Source organism: Mya arenaria, chromosome 7 (assembly GCF_026914265.1).
Source record: "Mya arenaria isolate MELC-2E11 chromosome 7, ASM2691426v1".
Taxonomy (NCBI): domain Eukaryota; kingdom Metazoa; phylum Mollusca; class Bivalvia; order Myida; family Myidae; genus Mya; species Mya arenaria.
The window spans coordinates 32,032,324-32,039,612 of record NC_069128.1 but is presented as its reverse complement, the minus strand read 5'-3'; the positions used below and the strand labels follow the sequence as shown (position 1 = coordinate 32,039,612).

General features: G+C 32.9%; 1 long non-coding RNA gene across 2 annotated transcripts; it reads right to left on the bottom strand.

The window, feature by feature from the left end:
* Positions 1–605: 605 nt before the first annotated feature.
* Positions 606–4,957, bottom strand: LOC128241548 (uncharacterized). Of its 2 annotated transcripts, XR_008262388.1 has the most exons (7): positions 4,885–4,957; positions 4,481–4,551; positions 4,001–4,089; positions 3,489–3,564; positions 2,259–2,335; positions 1,911–2,025; positions 606–706 (listed from the first exon to the last, which is right to left on the bottom strand). It is a non-coding gene; the product is annotated as an uncharacterized LOC128241548 (long non-coding RNA). The 2 variants fall into 2 exon arrangements; XR_008262387.1 differs by lacking the exon at positions 4,885–4,957 and having other exon boundaries at positions 4,481–4,635.
* Between the last annotated feature and the right edge of the window lie 2,332 nt (positions 4,958–7,289).

Genomic DNA, 7,289 nt, shown 5'->3' with positions numbered 1-7,289 from the left:
AGCATTTCACAAAAATGAAACATTTTAAAATGCAGTGCAAATTTTGCTCTTGTGCACACTATCAAAATGTTTACCATTTTACCAAGTTATGTTCCAACCAATATCGTAATCAATATGACCAGACCAAAGCTTAATAAATTTATGAATTACAAGCAGCATTACTGCTAAAATTTTGTTCAATCACAAATGTTCCTCGGTTTCAGCCGTGACCAAGTCTGGCTGTTTCTCATAAAAAAATATAGTGAAAAACCGTTTGACTGTGGTTTCAATGAAAAAAATCGACAGACCAAAATGTAACCAATTTTATGAAAAAAATGTGTTATCTTTCGTGAACAATACTTTGGATGGCCAAAAAAAATAACAACAGTACTCACAATAGCAAACAAGACCCGCGTTACTGGGGTAAGCAAGACAGCACAAACATTAAAAGCAAACAGATAAATCAGTATTTCTCCATTTAAATTTCATTTTCGAAATGATTTACTGTATGATAAATTTTCAATGTTCATGTAAAACACGAAATACAAGTGTTGGAGAATTACTGATAAACAAAAAGCAACGGTACAAAGCACATATAATACAAACAATATTTTAAAACGAACAAGTGTGGATAGGTATCTTTTTTCAAATAAACAATGACATTTCAAATAGATCGACGAATTCTGTCTGCTGTCTTCTGTCGGATCCCCTGTGTATGGCATCTCATCTGAAAAAAATGAAATGAAACGTGTAAAAGACGAAACATTCTTACATACAATAGCACATTAATGTTTACTCTGGTAAATTTTGGTTTCATTTATAACATTGGATTTTTACAAAAATGATAAATGCTTAATTTCAAAACATATTAACCATTCTCTCAGTTTTGATTTACAAATGACAGAGCAGTACACTAACAACGTGCTTAAAATTATGATTTTTTTGACAACTTTTCATTTTTTTCAAAATTTTTGACTTTGGATTTTCACCATGGCGCATTCGCTTTTTAGCTATATACCTACCAAAGCGCATTTGCGTTTAAGCGATGTAGTTTTTTCACGCTGAGTACCCCCCTTATGAAACTTTTTTTTACATTGAATTTAGAACGATTTATTTGAATCTCAAAATTAAGCACACAAAGTGACGATGTACAAATATTTTGGGGTGACGAGATTTTGGCTCGCTCGCCCGACCAAACTAAAAGACATATAGATATACTTTAAGTCTTTTAGTTGGGCTGGGCGAGGTAACCAAAAAGCTCGTCACCCTAAATTATTTGTACATCGTCACCTGGTTTGCTTAAATTTGTGAGTCGATTTGTCATAAAAAGAGTAAAATGTATGATAAGATGCTTAGCATCTTCAAATAATTTGACATTCATCTTTTGGTTTGACAAATAATAAAGTGAAATGTATGATAAACTGCTTAGCATCTGTAAATAATTTGACGTTCATCTTTTGGTTTGACAAATAATAGAGTGAAATGTTTGATAAATGCTCAGTGTCATGAATCGATTTGACACTTAGCATTTGGTTTGACAACTGAAAGAATTATTTATTTGCGATTGTGTACTAGAAGAATTTGCATTGTATGACTATTTCTAAATGTCATGAACAAATAATGTCATATGGTTTGACAAAAAAGTAGATTGAAATACCATTCATTTGTGATGTTTTACACTTGTGAAATGCAGATCGAATGCATTATTTTTGTGCATATTTAATATGTAACGCATACTTAATATCATTACAAAACTTGAAAACTACAGCAATTTATGATCTGTACAATGGAGAGACTTAATCGCAAAATTAAGAGAATTGCCATTCTTGAGGCTAGACTTGCTGTACTCAAAACAGAGTTACAGTCAGAACTGGAGCAGCTGAACAACTCCAATGACATGACAATGAACTATGGTTCAAAAACATTATCACCTGTACAAACTGAGGTTGAAGACTGGGGTGACTGCGTAAGGACTTCAGAAATCATCAGCGAGGAGGACTGGGAATCTGAAGCAAACAGGCAGCCCTTCACTCTTGGTGGGACATTCTGCAAAACGAGAAAATCTACAAACTGGGAAAACAGATGCCCTGTTTGTTTTTTAAAAAACTGTGGACATAAAGTGAACAGATGTTTGTTCAGAGAAGCCGCAACTCAGTGATTTAATATTCTACATTATTGTTGTATGTACCATATAATACTGGATGAACAAGTTCAAAAACTGTTTATCATATACTACTGGATAAACAAGTTAAAAAATAAATAAGCACTTTGTATTTTACCTCGTGTTGTTTTACTTCAATGTCCCGAAACCATTTAAACGAACAACTTCCACTGAGGTCAGACCAGCCATACAAAGCTGAAAAAACAAAACATTTCTGTTGAAAAATGAAAACATCAATGAGTAAAATAAGAACAATACTTGTTCAATTTGTTTGCCACCAAAAACATGAATCTTAAATGATGTTGTTTTCCCTGCCAGATGATATACAATAAAACTTAACAATATAAGCTTCAACTCACTAATTTTCATTTACTAAATATGAACACTGGCTAATTAACTTCTATTAAGTCTTTGACCACCAAAGAATATTTGCAGTGAGTTGTAAATGCTTAGTCGCAAAACATATTAACCATTCTCTCAGTTTTGATTTACAAATGACAGAGCAGTACACTAACAACGTGCTTAAAATTATGATTTTTTTGACAACTTTTCAATTTTTTCAAAATTTTTGACTTTGGATTTTCACCATAGCGCATTCGTTTTTTAGCTATATACCTACCAAAGCGCATTTGCGTTTAAGCGATGTAGTTTTTTCACGCTGAGTACCCCCCTTATGAAACTTTTTTTTACATTGAATTTAGAACGATTTATTTGAATCTCAAAATTAAGCACACAAAGTGACGATGTACAAATATTTTGGGGTGACGAGATTTTGGCTCGCTCGCCCGACCAAACTAAAAGACATATAGATATACTTTAAGTCTTTTAGTTGGGCTGGGCGAGGTAACCAAAAAGCTCGTCACCCTAAATTATTTGTACATCGTCACCTGGTTTGCTTAAATTTGTGAGTCGATTTGTCATAAAAAGAGTAAAATGTATGATAAGATGCTTAGCATCTTCAAATAATTTGACATTCATCTTTTGGTTTGACAAATAATAAAGTGAAATGTATGATAAACTGCTAAGTATGTGTAAATAATTTGACATTCATCTTTCGGTTTGACAAATAATATAGTGAAATGTATGACACATGCTAAATATCATGAATCGATTTGACACTTAGCATTTGGTTTGACAACTGAATGAGTGAAATGTATGACAAATGCTAAATGTCACGAATCTGACACATAGCTGTTATTTTGCTACCATAATGTGAATTAAGTTAAAAGAGCAAAATCAAATCATGTTGGTTCAGTGTTTCAGTATTTAAAGTACCAAGATGAGTTAACTTTACTGTTCATTGTAACTTTGAGATTTGTTTCTGATGAAATTTGGTGAAATTACTTACTTGTTATTGACAGAGCAGAACACACTGCATATTGGGTGAGCTTCAGGTTATATAGGCTAGGTTACTCCTCACAAATCTGGAACAAAACATTTTATCAACAAAACTGCACATATTACTTGTTAGTTTTTTACATTTTTCATTCCATTAAAAGCATGGCTAAGTGCACATTTCATCCACATCAACAATGTTGAAATAATCCTGAAAACAAAATACTTCCTACATACAAACAGAAACAGAAAAACTGTTCACATGCAGAAGGTATTATGTTCCCAACATTTCTTATCATTCACAACAGGAACAAAATTATGCATTTATGGCATTGGTAGATATCAAACACAAACTGAAAATTTATCTAATAGCAGTTCAATGTAATAAATCAAACACAGTGTCTGTTATTAGATAAATTATCAGTCTATAAAAATTATTCCAAGCATATTTCCAAACAGACTAAGCACTGAGATTATGATATGACAGTTCAATTCATGGAATTAATTTTCAGCGATTTTACTTACTTGTAAATGTACTTTCTTGGGTACTGCCTTCAACCATTTTGATCACCAGCTTTCTGACACACAGGACGACTGCATCTGAACTGCCGTCTCTGGTTTAAAAAAAATAATTTTCAACATATTTTTCAAACAAACAAATAGAAGAAAATATTTATCAATCTTGCATGATTTGCCATTTCGTATTTCTGCCAGTTTGGTCCCTAAACAAAGTTAAAATCATTCAAAATATGACATAAACAAGACAAGAGATATGAATTAACACTGCTTAATTTGTTTTTCAACATATCTAGCCGAGAATTAAAGTTTCTAAAATCGGCTTCGAGAATGTTCGAAACATTCTAAAACGAGCTGGGAGCAATTTCTTTTGACATAAGTTTTTACGTAATTCAATGCACACATCGACAAAACTTGTTGGTAATATGATACATCATATATTTAGACACACTTTCTTATAAAACTTTTAAACATTCATGTCATACTTACCGCAGGAAAGCTGGAAATACGACCTTCACAATTTATTTTTCAAGATGGCCGACCAGCGCACAGCGAGAACTCTGCAATATGACGTCATACATATCACGTCATATCATTCCATGAATTGCATTATTTATTTATTTTTTAAACTTTTACGAAAATAAGGAAAATACACTCATTAAAAATAATTTAAAATTATCTTAATTATGTATTATGTATCGTTTCATGAAATTAAACATTAGGAAAAAAAAAGTTTGTTCATTTTCAGAAAAACGAAATCGAAAGTAGAAATATTTTCTGAAATTGGAAATGTTTAAAACCTCGTAAAATCATTTATATCTCTTGTATATGCATAAACCCGGCTTGATTCAATCGCGAACACATTATAGAAACTATAACTACCAAGGTCGTACCTTCAAACGCAGAAAATATCCCAAATTTTACACACAAAGAGTATTGTTTACATGGTTCAACCGTATCCAAGTGAATACGACAGACAACACTTTCCCTTATAATAATCAACTCAGTATAGCTTGTACCGAAAATCGTAACATTAGTCTGTGATTGTTTTACTTTATTTCATGTTTTATTTTGCTTAAGTATCGTACTTTGTAGCATTTTACAATACATTCTGTGTACCTTTGAGGAGTTATGCATAGCGATTTGCACATATATATGACTATATGACCATTACTCGTTTGATAACTATGAGCAAGCATAGTTGTTCTTAAAGCTTAAGTGATTCCAACTAGATTACTATAGATAAACACAATAAAACACGAACAGTTCATACATTTTATTTTGTTACTATTCATTGTCTGTTCATCACTCAATTTATTGTTAAAACTGTTTTGGCACAAATTGCCTCCCACGCCTGGCGAAGAACTGGCGAAGTGCTTCGTGATTCTCATTTCCCTCTAAGTCTCTGCTACTGAGCTTTTCAACAACCTTGTAAGTTTTATCAACACTCGACGAGTCTTCTTGCAGCAAACACACCAAACAGGGATACAGTTCAGGGCACTGATGGCTTGCGGCTTTCTGTTCTGTTTTCTCAGCATCCCCCTTGTTGAAACAAATCAAACATGGATATAGTTTCGGGCACGTGTGGATTTCAGTTGCCATATTAATGTTCGCATTCAATTGCACACTGTCCATATTTTTCTGCTTTGCATCAGACCTTCTTAGCAACTTCTTTAAACACGTTTTGATGGTTTTCTTGAAACCCATAATTTGTATATACTAGATCAGTAGGTTTTGACAAGTATGACATGAGAAGAAAAGATAAGTTTTATATATGAACTATATTCGTTCCACTCATTGCATTATTTTAAGCCATGGACCATGCAATCTACAATGCTAGGTACAGTGCTTGCTACTATGTTACTATGCTTCTATTTTTCAATCGAGATAAAACAAACAATCAAATTGCATTTCAACGCATTTATTCAAAGTTAAAACATCAAAACAATTGTTTGAACCTTGTCATTCGCAAAGCACTTAATGAAGTATCATCATGTTTGAGCGGATTGAAAACTAATGTCAATTCTTGTTTTCGCTCACAAAAATACTTGGTTCAATTTCGTCAATTTTTACTTCCTCGTCTACGGTCTCAATGTCTTCAAAATTATCACTATCATAACAGTAACCGTCACAAACGCAGCAATTTCTCATATAACAAGCTGCCCCGTCTGGGTTGTCATCTTGCATGGATTCGATTTCGCTCGATTTTTGTTCTTCAGCATCCCGCAAATAATCTTCTGCCATCTCCATCATTTTTTCATATTCATTGATATCATTCATGGGTTGCTGAGAACAAGATTCGCTTTTTTGCTCGTTTTCACTGGTGTTCTCACAAGGCGTTGTTTGCTGTGTCGATGCTTGACTGGACATAATTGTTTGAGAATGTGTATGACAAGTAACAAATTTCAAGCCTTATAATATGAAAAAAATAATGCGTTGTCTCCAACTATCTATTGAGTGGAGACTAAAGACGGAGATGGGGACAGAGTAGTTATATTAGTAATTGTTATTTTAATTTTCAGGAAATAAACATCTCGTAAAGACATTTATCTTTAAAATTTCTTTAGTGTTTTATCATTTCTTTTTTCGGTGTTGATGTGGAAGAATTTCTACAACATTTGCATTGACACATTTCTTGATCATAACTTTTCAGTCTATTGTCTATAATATTCCACACGCACCATCGATACGTTGGAAATTTCTTCAAACATGGAACATCATTACTGAAAACTATCACTACTGGTGGATCAAACTCTTTACTTTCATATTTCGTGTTGTCAAAACTCCCATATTTGAGTTCAATGATCTCGTAGGTAATGTGTTCCTTGCGACTTCTAAACAAATCAGATACTACGTACGACTGTCCTTTGTCCATGTATTTGATATCTACACTTCTACCATTGCTGAATATATATCCACCTTCATACTTTTCCATAAGTTTACCTTTGTCCATGCCTGCTAAAGCATCCTGTACACGATTCAATATGTCATAATACGTATATGTATCTTCATATTCGGCTTCAATTTCCTTGAAAGAATCACCAGCAGAATCATCATCAGAACAATCGCCGTTACAGTATTCGATTACAACACGCTCGAAATAATCATCATCAGAATGAGTGGCTGATTAGCTCGACATAATTGTTTGAGAGTGTGTATGACACTAATCTTAACAACAGTCATTATATCATAACAAAGTAATTCACTTTTTTTGTGTTTTCTTTCCACGATATATAACACTTACAGTGAACTAGCTCACAATAGAAATATGACGGACATAAGCAACCTTAATTTACAA